Source organism: Myotis davidii, unplaced genomic scaffold (assembly GCF_000327345.1).
Source record: "Myotis davidii unplaced genomic scaffold, ASM32734v1 scaffold207, whole genome shotgun sequence".
Classification (NCBI taxonomy): domain Eukaryota; kingdom Metazoa; phylum Chordata; class Mammalia; order Chiroptera; family Vespertilionidae; genus Myotis; species Myotis davidii.
Window position 1 is genome coordinate 86,401 of NW_006298349.1, and position 11,748 is coordinate 98,148.

An 11,748-nucleotide genomic window follows, 5' to 3' on the forward strand; every position below is an offset into this window, starting at 1 on the left:
CACAAACAGGTGCACAGAGAGCGCACACACAGTCCAGGGAATCTTGCATGCAACCCATACACAAGTTCACCCACACATGCAAAATGCACGCCCTGACATGCATGAGGTTGCAAGTGCACAGGGACATACACACTCATACATGTACATTCAGGGTAGTATGTGCACTTATACACCCAGATCCCGGCTTGTACACCTCTCAGAATTCTTCTCCCTTGCACACCAGGCATGTACTCACACATACCACCTCCCCTCTTTAACAGCCTCCCGCTTCCATCCTGCGCTGTTTGACTTCTCTCAAATCCTGCTTTTCCCTCCCTGCTCCCCTCCGTTCTCCCTTTTTGCAGACCTGACCCCGCTGTGACCCTCTTCTCCTGCCACCTCTGCCTCTGGAGGCTGGGCTTTTCCCAGCCTGTCCCCAGGGACCCTGCCCTCCCAGCCTCCTGGGCCCATTGTCTGGGCCTCTGATCTCAGCCGCCTGCAGGGCCCAGGACTTCCCTCCTGGCCGCTGGGCCTGGGCCTGGGCCTGGGGAGACCCCATTGTATCACCCGTCTGACCCCTCGCTCCACCTTGGAGCCACAGCATTGGGCCAAAGAGGCCGGTCTGTGCCCAGAGCACAAGCCTGGAATGAGTCCCAGGCCCTCGGCCTCATGTGGAATGTAATTATGTGTCTGAGCTGCGGGAGGCTGGCTGCAGAGCGGAGGGGTGGGGGTTGGGGGCGGACGAGGGGGGCAGGATGCCTCCCGGCCAACGCCTAGGTTGCTGGACGCTCAGACAGACAGACCAGTGCAGGCCTACCTGCCGGGCTCCTGCCCAGGCTCTGGGCCCCAGGAAGCTGGTAGCTGCCACCTGGCCTAGGCCATCCAGAGAGTTCCCAACCTCAGGCTGTGCTGGGTTGAATCCCACCACCTCTGCTGACTAGCTGAGGAAGCAGGTCAGGTCGGCTCTCCAGGCCATGCTTTCCCAGGATCAGGTGGGGAGTGAGGTTTCCCGCCTCCTGGGCCTGCAGTGAGGGTCCTCGAGTGCCTCCCCAGGCACCCAGCACGGCGCCCGCTGCCGAAGAGCCGTCAAGGCGCAGACTCGGCCTGGACCTGGCTGGGCCCCTTGCTGCCACTGCAGCCTCAGCAGTCACTGGCCCTGACACAGGAAGGGGGGGGGGGGGGCGCCTACCTGCAGAGCTGCTGAGGGTGAGTGGGGCTCAGAGCCGGGTCTGTCCCCGCCAGGATGGCTGTCCAGCCTGCAACGGGGAGAGGGACACCCCAGGAGGTTCCAGCCACCACCCCCCTCACCCCATCCCGCCCTGACTGGCACAGCTGTCCTGGCTTCCTCCTCCCCTCAGAGACCAACTTCCCAGGGGGCCAAAGGCTCTCAGGAAACTTCTCCTTTTCCCTCGAAATGACCCAGGAGGGAAGTGACTCAGCTCCCCACCGTCCCCTCCCGTTTTCCAGAACAGGGAGGCTCAGGTCATCACAGAAAGAATGGCTCCCACCCCCCCACCCCCGGGGGGCTCATTGTGCGCCCCAGGGGAGCCAGCGCATCCCCTCAGCAGGCGGTGGTCTCAGCTGGAAAGGACAGAAGCCTCTGGGCACCTCTGTCTCTAGGCTCTAACAGCTCCCAGGACAAAGGTGAGCCCAGGGCATTCTCCACCCTAAACCCACCTGCAGCAGCTCCCAGCCTGCCACTCACCAGGGAGCCAGGGAAGACAAGCAGCGCTCCCCGGCCTCCGAGACGCCCCAGGGCCACTCTCCATGCCAGTCACAGACCACGCCAAGAGTCCTGCCCAGGCCCCTGAGCAGAGACTGTCCTTGCAGAGGCCAGCCCTTCAGGCTCCACATCCCACCCTCCTGGCCCACCTCTGGTGCCAGAATTCAGTTCTCAACCACCATCACATCACATAAGCAGCTGCTAAGGGCTCAGGTGCATGGCCCTTCGCCGGGCCCCATGGGTGCCAGCCTACCTCCAGGGAGCGCGTCCATATTCCAGATGCAGAGACTGAGGCACAGAGGGCAGGATGTGTGCCGGGGTCTCTCTAACCAGCCCTCATGGCTGCCTCCTGGCTTCCTGTCCGTGAACAAAGGGGCTCACAACCCCCACCCCTCCCCCCACCAGGGCAGGGTGCACAGCACTGCACCCTCTGGTGTTGAAGGGATGCCCCAAGCAAGGCCAGGCGTGCGGGACGCAGACAAGTTCCTTGCTGAGGTCCTGAGAAGCCAATGACAGGAAAGGGAGTTGTCCCACACACAGTAGGAGTTCTAGCAACAAACACCTTCCCAGCCAGCCGGCATGGCTCAGCGGTTGAGTGTCAACCTGTGAACCAGGAAGTCACGGTTGATTCCCAGTCAGGGCACATGCCCGGGTTGAGGCTAGATCGCTGGTGGGATGTTTCTATCTTTCTCTTCCTCTCCCTTACTCTCTGAAATCAATAAAAATATATTTTAAAAACAAAACATACCTTGTAAACCCCTCTGATTCTGCCCAGTGCTCAGCTTCCTCTTAATCTGAAATTCTCTCTCTTCCCCTGGGCCTGGCACATAGTAGCCATTTAAGAAACCCTTGCTGCCACGGTGCCCTCAGAGCGCAGGCAGGAAGGCCCACAGGGACCACTCCTTCTGCTGAAGAAATCGAGGCCCAGGCAGGGAAGGTGGCTCCCAAGGCCACCCAGCCACCCGGGCACGGGGAGCAGCCTGCTGCTGGGCTGGCTGGGCTGGGAGAGCAGCAGGCTGCCTGCTGGCTTCTGTAATATTTATGTCTGAATATGACGAGGCCAGTGCATTTGTTTCAGTCATAAATTAATCATGGGCTGAGATGTGAAGACCAGGCCGTCCCTCGCTGGTGTCTGTCTGGTACCACGGCAGCTCCTCAGAGCGCTCGAGGGCACCTCCTCCCGGGAGCCCATTGGGTGTCTCCCCGCCCCCCCGACCCCCTCCCCAGGATTTCAGCCCAGCCCCAGCCCCAGAGTCAGGAGACCCTTGAAACGTACAATGGGCTATGCGTGCCCAGCTCACTCTCGCAGGACAGCTGTGAGAGCCAAAGTCCCCAGGCCTGGCCCTACGCCCCTCAACTGGCCCAGTCCCCTCAGCCTTCCTGTTCCAGATGCACTGTCCAGTCACTCAGCCCTCGATGCCACCAGCTCAATTCTGTCACTAGACTTTATGCCCAAACTGCTCTTCCTTCCGGGGCGGCCCACCAGGGCCTCCCCATCCCGTCCCACTCCTTCCCACACCAGCCACTCTCCGAGGCGCCTCATTTCCTGTGGGTCTCCAACAAGGCATGTCCGTCTGTACAGACAGGGACAGGTCTGTCCAGAGCGTTCACAGGCCAGGCTCAGCACACAGGCACAAAGGGACACGGGATGAGAGACACCGGGGCCACAGGGCAGCTCCTGGCAGAAGCCTGGCTCCTCCCCGCTCCCCCTGAAAGTGTCCAGGGCCTGGGCTCACCCTCCTTTCACCTCTACCCACAGGCAGCTCATGAGAGCCACACCCGGCTGGTCGAGGACCTGCCTTTCCCAGGTGCACAGCCCGTGGCCAGGAATTAGGGGGCACAGGATTGCGCCCCACGGGGCCAGGAGAAAGGAGGCCCAGCACGCAGAGCCCAGGCCCAGTCCCTTCCCTCAACGCCATGTTCCCTACGACAACAGCCGTGGCTGTGACAATGGCAGGATGTGTGCATTTGCCTGTGCCAGGCTCCGTGGGCGCATCAGGGAGGATGACGGGGCAATCGCTCCGGTTGAAGGTATAGAAACGCCACCCGGGTGGGTAAGTGAAGAAATGAGACCTGGACGGGCCTGAGCGCGCAGTGAGAGGGGTGCCTGGGAGGAGGGCCGCCCACCTTGCCGGGCACGATGAAGGGGTCAAGAAAGTGACTGTCTGGCTCCCTCGAGGCCACACTCCCCTGCCTGTCCCGGGCACCGCAGGCCCTGGCCGGCCTGGGCATTGATTTGAGGGGAGTAGACGTGAGGCAGGGCTGGCAGCCTGGGAAACAGGACACTGGGCCCCTCCCGCTCGGCAGGAAGCAGCATTGATTAGCTCCGCCTGGAGCCGCCACCTGACTATTTCCCTCAGGAGCAGGCTCTGCCCTCCCCCACTGCCTCCCCTCCTCCCTGCCTCCTGGGGAGCTTCAGCTGTCAGCGGTGGACCCAGGAGCCAGGAGGGCAGCCCCGGGTAACCTGGCCTCTCCTGGGTGCGAGGAGGGCACTGTCCTGGTTGTGCAACCTCACAGGTACCTGGTCCATGTCCTCCGGGATTTAGGCCCTTCTTTGGGAGCTATGCTCCCTGGGGACTCACCACCTGGATCTATTCTATCCTACCACCTGGTGCCTGGGGACAGGGACCATTCCCAGGGCCCAGGGGTAGGCAAGTGGCCCTGGCCTGCCTGTGATTGGTTGAGATATGGGCATGCGATTGAAGCCAAGCAATGAGGACTGGCCCTAGACTGGCTGAATCAGCTGGAAAAGAAGGAGCTTTATCTTGCAGGGGCTGCTGGGGACCCCTTGGCTGCTACATGGGCTGAGCCCCCCTAAAATAAGACCCACCCACATGAGCGGAAAAGCTGAGAGAAGCAGGAGTCCAGACAGGCCCCTGGGGGCCTTCTGATCGCGCCCCGGACCTTTGAGTTTTGCGACCTAAACCACCCTTTTCTAACTGGAGGCTTTTGAGATGGGTTCTGCCCTCCCCAGGTCCCCGAGAGGCTGCTGGGGGAGTGGTAGGTGTGACACGACCAGCAAGGACTCAAAAATATCCTCAAGCCTCTCAACCCTCTCCCTCCTGCCTGCGGGGTGCGTGAGGGCTGCCTGGCAGACCTGGGGGACAAACAGGGTCTCCCCTTCCTTCCATCTCACTGTCTCCCTCCCGGTACAGGGACAGAGCTTCCAGGAAGGCGGGCAAGGCCTGCTGGTCCCAGGATGACAAGAATAAAGGGCAACAAAGGGAGGGAGGGAGGGAGTCACTCCAGCCTCTCACAGTTAGAAATAGCTTCCCTCCAGGAGGCCTGCTGCTGAAATAATGCAGCCACCACCCGCCATCCCCCACCCTGTGGGCACTGCCTGCCTCCTCCCTCCCGTCAGAGGTCCCCAGGAGGGCCCTCACTCTGCCCTCAACACCTGCCCCATGACCAGCTCACAAGGAGGCAGGCTGAAGCTGGGCCTCAGGGAGCTGCCTCTGCAGGGGCCTGACTCTGGCACAGGAGGTGGGCCAGAGTCTGGCCAGTGGGGCTGCCCCGCCCTCCCCAAAAGGACTGCAGAGGCACAACAGGGCTTAATGCGGGCCCTGTTTATGTGGAGAAAAACCGCCGATCTATTTGCATGAGCAAAGGAAGCCTGAGGAAGTTTGGGAGTAAAACTGTCAGAGGTGTGTCCTCCTGAGAGGGGACCCCTCCTTGCTTCGCTTTTGTGTGCAGCCCACACCTTACTGCTCCCCGAGTGCTTGGGGCCCTGCTGCTGGCCTGGCCTCGCCACGGGGACCCTGCAGCCGCTCAGGCCTCCAGCCTGGCTGTGGGCTGTGAGGAATGAGAGGCGTTTGGGCGCGTGTGACCCACGGGCACATCCGACAGCATCTGGGCTCTGAAGTCCGTACAGAAAGAACTTTACGTGACTTTATGTTTTATTTTTTAATATATCTTTATTGATCTCAGAGAGGAAGGGAGAGGAAGAAGGAGAGGGAGAGAGAGAGAGAAACATCAATGATGAGAATCATTGCAGCTGCCTCCTGCACGCCTCCCACTGGGGATCGAGCCCGCAACCCGGGCATGTGCCCTTACCAGAATCAAACCCGGGACCCTTCAGTCCGCAGGCTCTATCCACTGAGCCACACCAACCAGGGCAACTTTATGTTTTAAAGTCGGGTTGTGGTGTCCGTGCGAGGAAGCCCAAAGGCTCTCTGGTTCCGCAGGTCATTCCAGGAGTCGTGGCCGATGCTCCTCTCCACAGGGACTCCCCAGCCGGGCTCTCAGGGCCAGCGGTGGGAGAGGCGAGTGGCTTTCTGGGTCCTTGCTCTCTGCCTCCAAGCCTTGGCCTCAGAAACTGAAACAGGCACCTGCTCTCCACCCCAGTGCCAGCACCTGGGGGCTCTCGCCCACCCCAGTGCCAGTGCCCAGGAAGGGTCTGGGGTAATCACTGTCCAGTGGGTGGGCGGGTGATGTAGGTCTCCTGAGGGATATGGGGAGGGCCCAGGGCAGCCCCAGACCCGTTGTGGGGGCTCAGGAAAGTGGCTCCTCTTGCAGCCTCACCGATGCTCTCCTTCCCAGGCTGGGTCCCACCCTCCTCCAGGCACCCTGGGCTGCCTCAGCACAGCTCGCCTAGTCACCGACCCCCTCTAACTCTGACTTTCCTCAAGCAGAGGGCTCCTGAGGACTAAGGGGTGTCTCTGCTCTCCCTCCTCAAGCCCATCCCAGCACTGGCGCCACCTGACTCAGTGCCACCTCCAGCCAGGTCACTCCCTGCCTCAAACCCAACCCTGACATGTCAATCACAGCCTGGAGCAGCCAGCCAAGCTCAAAGAACACTGCTCTCTATCCCAGGAGCTCTGTGTCTAGGAGTGTATCCCACCAGCTGCTTGCACCCCGGCAGCAGGATGTACGTCCCAAGTGTCTCCCTTCAGAGTAGAAACAGCTGCAAAGCCTGCCACACGCCAGAGCCGCCGTGAGAAGGTGAGGATGGAGAGTCAGTGTCCACGGGCCGGGCCAGCCCGAGGCCCCAAGAGGCCCTGGCCTGGAGACAGAGGCCAATGGCTGGGGGCTGAGCCTGGGAGACCCCGGCTCGGGGGGCCCCACAGGTCCTACTGCCCAACAATTCTTGTACGAGGTGCCACCCTGGGTCATGTGCCGCTTCTACAAAATGATGGACACCCTGGAGCCCAGTGACAGATGCCAGCTTGCCGCCCTGATGGGGGGAGATCAGACCGCGCTCCTGTGGCCCCAGATCAACTGAAACACCCGTGTGACCAACCTCATGTACATCCTCACGCACTTGCAGCTGCTCCGTGTGAGGGACATCGAACCAGCCTGGCACCCTCCCGTCCCCCTCCCACCCTCCAGCACCACAGCCACGAGGACCCGCTCCATCTCTGCACCCTCTGAGGCCAAGGCCCCCAGCCCCCCGCCCCAGGAGTTGCAATCGTCAGCATCCCCCACCTCCTCCCAGCTTTTCCAGGCTCCCAGAACCATTCTGGGCCTGAGTGCTGCCCTGTCCGAAGCCCTGCTGCCCTCGGCCACCGCCACCATCTCTAGAATCCTCTTCCACCAAGCAGAGCCTAGAGAACCCAGGCTCCTTCCTGCCCGGGAACCCCCTCTCTATTCTGCCGGCCCTCCATGAGACTCCCAGCGCACCACAGCTTCTCAGAGGAGCTGAAGGTCAGGAGCGTGGCTTCGGACGTGTGCACAGGCATCCTGAGGAGCACGGAACGCCGTGGAGACGATGAACTCGGAGGCAGACCTGGGGTGGCCACTGTGGGGCAGCACTCCCTGGCCGCGTGGAGCAGCAGTCAGTCTTGTCATCAAACATTGTGGGCTTTCCTGGCTGTTGTGCTCAGAGCGGCGACCACTGCCTTGTCTGCGGCTTCCTGCCCGGCGGCTCCCTGGAAGGCCCTGCACCTCCAGGCCCAGGCCTGCTCCCCTCTCCGGGCCCAGCGCGGGCACCCTTCTGAGCACAGCCCGGAGAGTCAGTTTTCCCTCAGGACGGCCCAGCCTCGCCCACGGAGATGTCCAGAGCTCCAGTGTCCTTCTGGATGACAGGCTGATGCCCAAACTGGGAGACTTTGGCCTGGCCCGTCTCGGCCATTTGCAGTGGCCAACCCTGGTCAGAGCAGCACCGTGGCCCGGACTCGACCTGAGCGGCACCCTGGCCTGCCTGCCCGAGGAACATGTCACGACCGGAGGCTGGCGGTGGACACCGATACCTTCAGCTTCAGCATGGTGGTTCTGGAAACCCTGGCTGACCACAGGGCTCTGAGGACGCATGGTGCGAAGGCCAAGTACCTGAAACACCTGGTGACAGAGGACGCAGAGGATGGTGGGTGCCCTGAAAAGCACCCAGACCGCATACCAAGCGGGTCTGGCCTCAGAGCCTGGGCTGCCCCAGTCGCTTCCCAGATCTGCACGAAGCACCTGGACCCCAGGCCCGGGCCCTGCCCCCTGAGCGAGGCCTGGCTCTGGGCCAGCTGGGCCTCTGCTGCCCGCACCGCCAGGCTGAGGAGACCGCATGACCCAGGTGGACGAGAGGCTGGAGAAGCCTCAGGCCGCAGTGGCAGGGCTGCCCCTGGGGGTAGAGGCTTCTGGCCGCAAGCCCCTGCTCCACAGGAAAACTCCTACACGTCCACCAGCAATACCAGTCCCTGGCAGCCCCTGGCAGTGCCCTCAGAAACCTCGGCCCCGGCAACAGAGCAGCTCCAGAAAGGCCCCACACAGCCCGTGGAGAGTGACAAGAGTGTGTCTGGTGTGTCTGCCACCCTCCATTCCTGGCACCTGACTGTGGACTGCCCCCAGGCCCAGCCCTGCCAGACAGCCCTGCAAGGGGGCTATCACATGGGCCCCTGCACCCCCCGGGCAGGCTGGCTGTACTCAAGGGGGTGCCACCTGAGAGTTATGGGCGAGCGGCCCAGAACCTCAGCCCACAGCCATGGAAGGATCACACCTGGGCTGCTGTGCGTCATCGCGGCCACCACAGATGGTCATCGACTCAGCCTGACAGGAGACAGTGCAGAAGCTGGCCTTGTACGAGGACGGGGTCCTAGACAGCTCCCTTCCAGACCTGGGCCTGGACCACCGGAGCAGGCGGGGCCTGGAGAGAGTGATGACTTTCGGAGCTGATCTCTTCACCCGGGCAGACCCCCAAACCCAGATGTCCAAGTCCTCATGGTGGGACGTCCTCAGAGCACACACACCCTCAGCAGCCTGTGGGTGGTAGGGGTGGGCCCTGCCTCACAAGGCAGAGCAGGTGGTGGCCCCTGTGCTGCAGGGGTGTGGGCACAGGCCGCACTCGGAGCCACCGGGCCGGCTGCCGGAAGCCATCGGTAGGGCAGGACATCTCAAAGGCCTGCCTTCAGCCCAGCACCTGGGGGAGAGGAAAGCCTCGGTCACGGGAGGGGTGTGTGGGGGAGGAATGCATGTCTGAAGGCTGCTGGCTGCCGGTCCAGAGGAGCGTGGGTGGGACCCACAGGGAGGCAGCGGGGAGCCGGCGCCCCTGAGGGCAGGGCAAGGCATGTGCAGCTCAGCCCACAGCGCAGCCATAGCCCTTCCCTTCGTCCTTGGCTGAAGCCCTGCGGGAAGGCGGCCACTCTGTGCAAGAGTGCAGGTGAGGCCCGGGGCCCTCCCCGCTGCTTGCCACGTGGAAGAGTGAGGTGTGGTTGCCCGTTGGTTCTGTCCACCAGCTAGAAGTGAGGGCTCTGAGATACCCCAGAGAGCCCAGCAGCGCCCACATCAGGCCAGTGTCTGTGGGCTTCTCCGAAGAGCTGGGAGCCAGCCTAACGTGACTGCTCGCGACCCAGGCCACCCCTGGGTGCTACAGACAGGCTCCAAACCAAGTCACCTCCAGAGGCAGCAGGCTCAGCACCAGGCCCAGGCAGTGGTGTCACAAAGGGGCCACTTCCCAAGATTGGCCTAGGCCGGGGCCTGTGTTACCCAGACGGTGAGAAACCCCAAGGTGAGAAGTTGGGATTGAGGCAGAGAAAGAAGGGGAAATGGGACTTGCAGTTTTAGAAGCAGGTGCAGTTTCATGAAGCCCAGGGCTGTAGCACAGCTTACAGTGATTGTGTCCACAGTCATGACTCACTACATGCCCCACAAAGCTAGGCATTGGTGGTCTCAGTTGTACTATAGCAATAAAATCTTATGTTTCATCCAAGAAAAAAACAAAACAAAAGAAAGTGAAGATAGAGATTCTGTGAGAACAGGGGGCTGGGCAGTCCGACTGCAGGGGAACGCTTGTAGGTGTTGTAAATATTTGTTGAGTGAATCTAACAGGGAACATTTTCTGAGACAGTGAAAACAACACAGGGCAGGAGAGAGAGTGCTGGGTGCCGTCAGGTTTGTTCTGAAGCAAGATATGCACATACATGCACCCATGCATGTTTGGTAGAATGTTCTGGAAACATATACCAGAAACTGGCTGCCTGGATGACTGGGAGGTTGGGGAGCAGGAGAGAGGAGAGCTGTTTCTGTGAGTCTTCTTCATCTTTCTCCCATGTGTCCCCAACATGAACTAATGTTTAAAATAACTCAGAGATCAGGGAAGAGGGAGCCTGGGAGGTTGGTCCAGAGAGCCCGGCTGTCATGCCCATCCTGACTGCCCCCCTTTTCCCCTTTCCACGTCAGCTTCCTGCCTGCTCCCTCTCCCTGCAGAATTGCCCAGCCCATCTGTGACTGAGAAACACTCTACAGCAAGCATGTCAAACTCGTGGCCCACAACGAGTATTTTTGTGGCCCAGCCAATATAATGGTATGTCAGAAACATTTTAATAAAAATTTTGTAACTTAATTTTTATAATATCCTGTTATACATAATTATCAATAACGAACTACAACATTCGCTAATGACTGATTACTATAATCGTGTTGCATTCATTTCCTTTACACGCCTTACAACCAGGCACACCATTTCTCTCCATTAATACTAGCAGCGAATATTTAAGCAGCCAATGGCCACGTCATTTGTCTTGGATTAACTTGTTTGGTGCACGCAACAGGAAATATTTCACTTTCGGAGAACAAGAAAAATAGGTTTATTTGCATTATGCTTATCAATTTGTGCAGTTATTCAATGTCTGGTAAGTTAATGTTCAAGAAAAAATATTAATTTTTATTAAAATGTTCTATTCTATCTAATAAAGCAGGAATATGCAAATTGACCATCACACCATCACAAAGGTGGCGGCGCCCACAGCAGAGGTGGGATTTCCATAACACAAGATGGCTGCAGCCACAGTGGAGACCAAGTTCCCGTAACGACCTTTCATGAGCAATCAGCAGGGACCTGAGGCTGCCCCCACCCTCCCACCCAGTGAGGTTTGACGGGGACCTCAAGCTGCGCCCCCCACCCGGCGGGGCTTGACAAGGGTGGGGCCGGCTGAGTCTGGATCTTGCGTGATTCTGAGGTGGGGACTTGACTCTGTGTCCTGTGATGTGCCCCAGACTCTGACAGGAGGCAAATATCCCCATACATCTTTGTACATCAAGCATGTCAAACTCACGACCACACACACTTAAACCTTGTTTATTTGGCCCATGCTAGCCTTTGAGTTTGACACACTTGCTCTATAGTGACCCAATCTCCCAGAAGTTCCTGAGGGACACCTCGCTCTGAGCCAGGACCAGGTAGACTTGCTGGCAGGAGGGCGTGCTTGGCTCTTTCAGGAGGGCCACAGGGTCCCCCCACCATGCCTTCGCCTGCCCTGTTCCCTCAGCCGAGTGCCCTGCTTGTGTCTCTGCCTAGTTACAGCCTCACCACAGCTTTGGTGCTGGTCTGTGTTAAGGAATTTGGTGGTAGAGTTGGAGTAAACTCTCTCCCAGTCTGGCCCACCCACAGCACAGGGGCAATTAGTATCCACTCCATTAAAATCCATAGCCTGCCGGGGAGAAGGCATGATGGATATAGAATCAATTGTATTAACAGTAAATCCCCAGGGCCAGCCCAGACCCCTGTGAACAGAGAGGACTCAACAGTGACCCTTTAAATGAGCCAAACACCTATTAAACACCACTGTGTGCCAGGCATTCTAGTGGAGAGTGGGTATCAACACAGGATCTGGGATCAGAAAGAC

At 59.7% G+C, this 11,748-nt stretch overlaps 1 pseudogene; it reads left to right on the plus strand.

The window, feature by feature from the left end:
* LOC107184711 overlaps positions 1–8,859 on the plus strand; it is a 17,305-nt pseudogene extending 8,446 nt beyond the window's left edge.
* Positions 8,860–11,748: the final 2,889 nt, after the last annotated feature.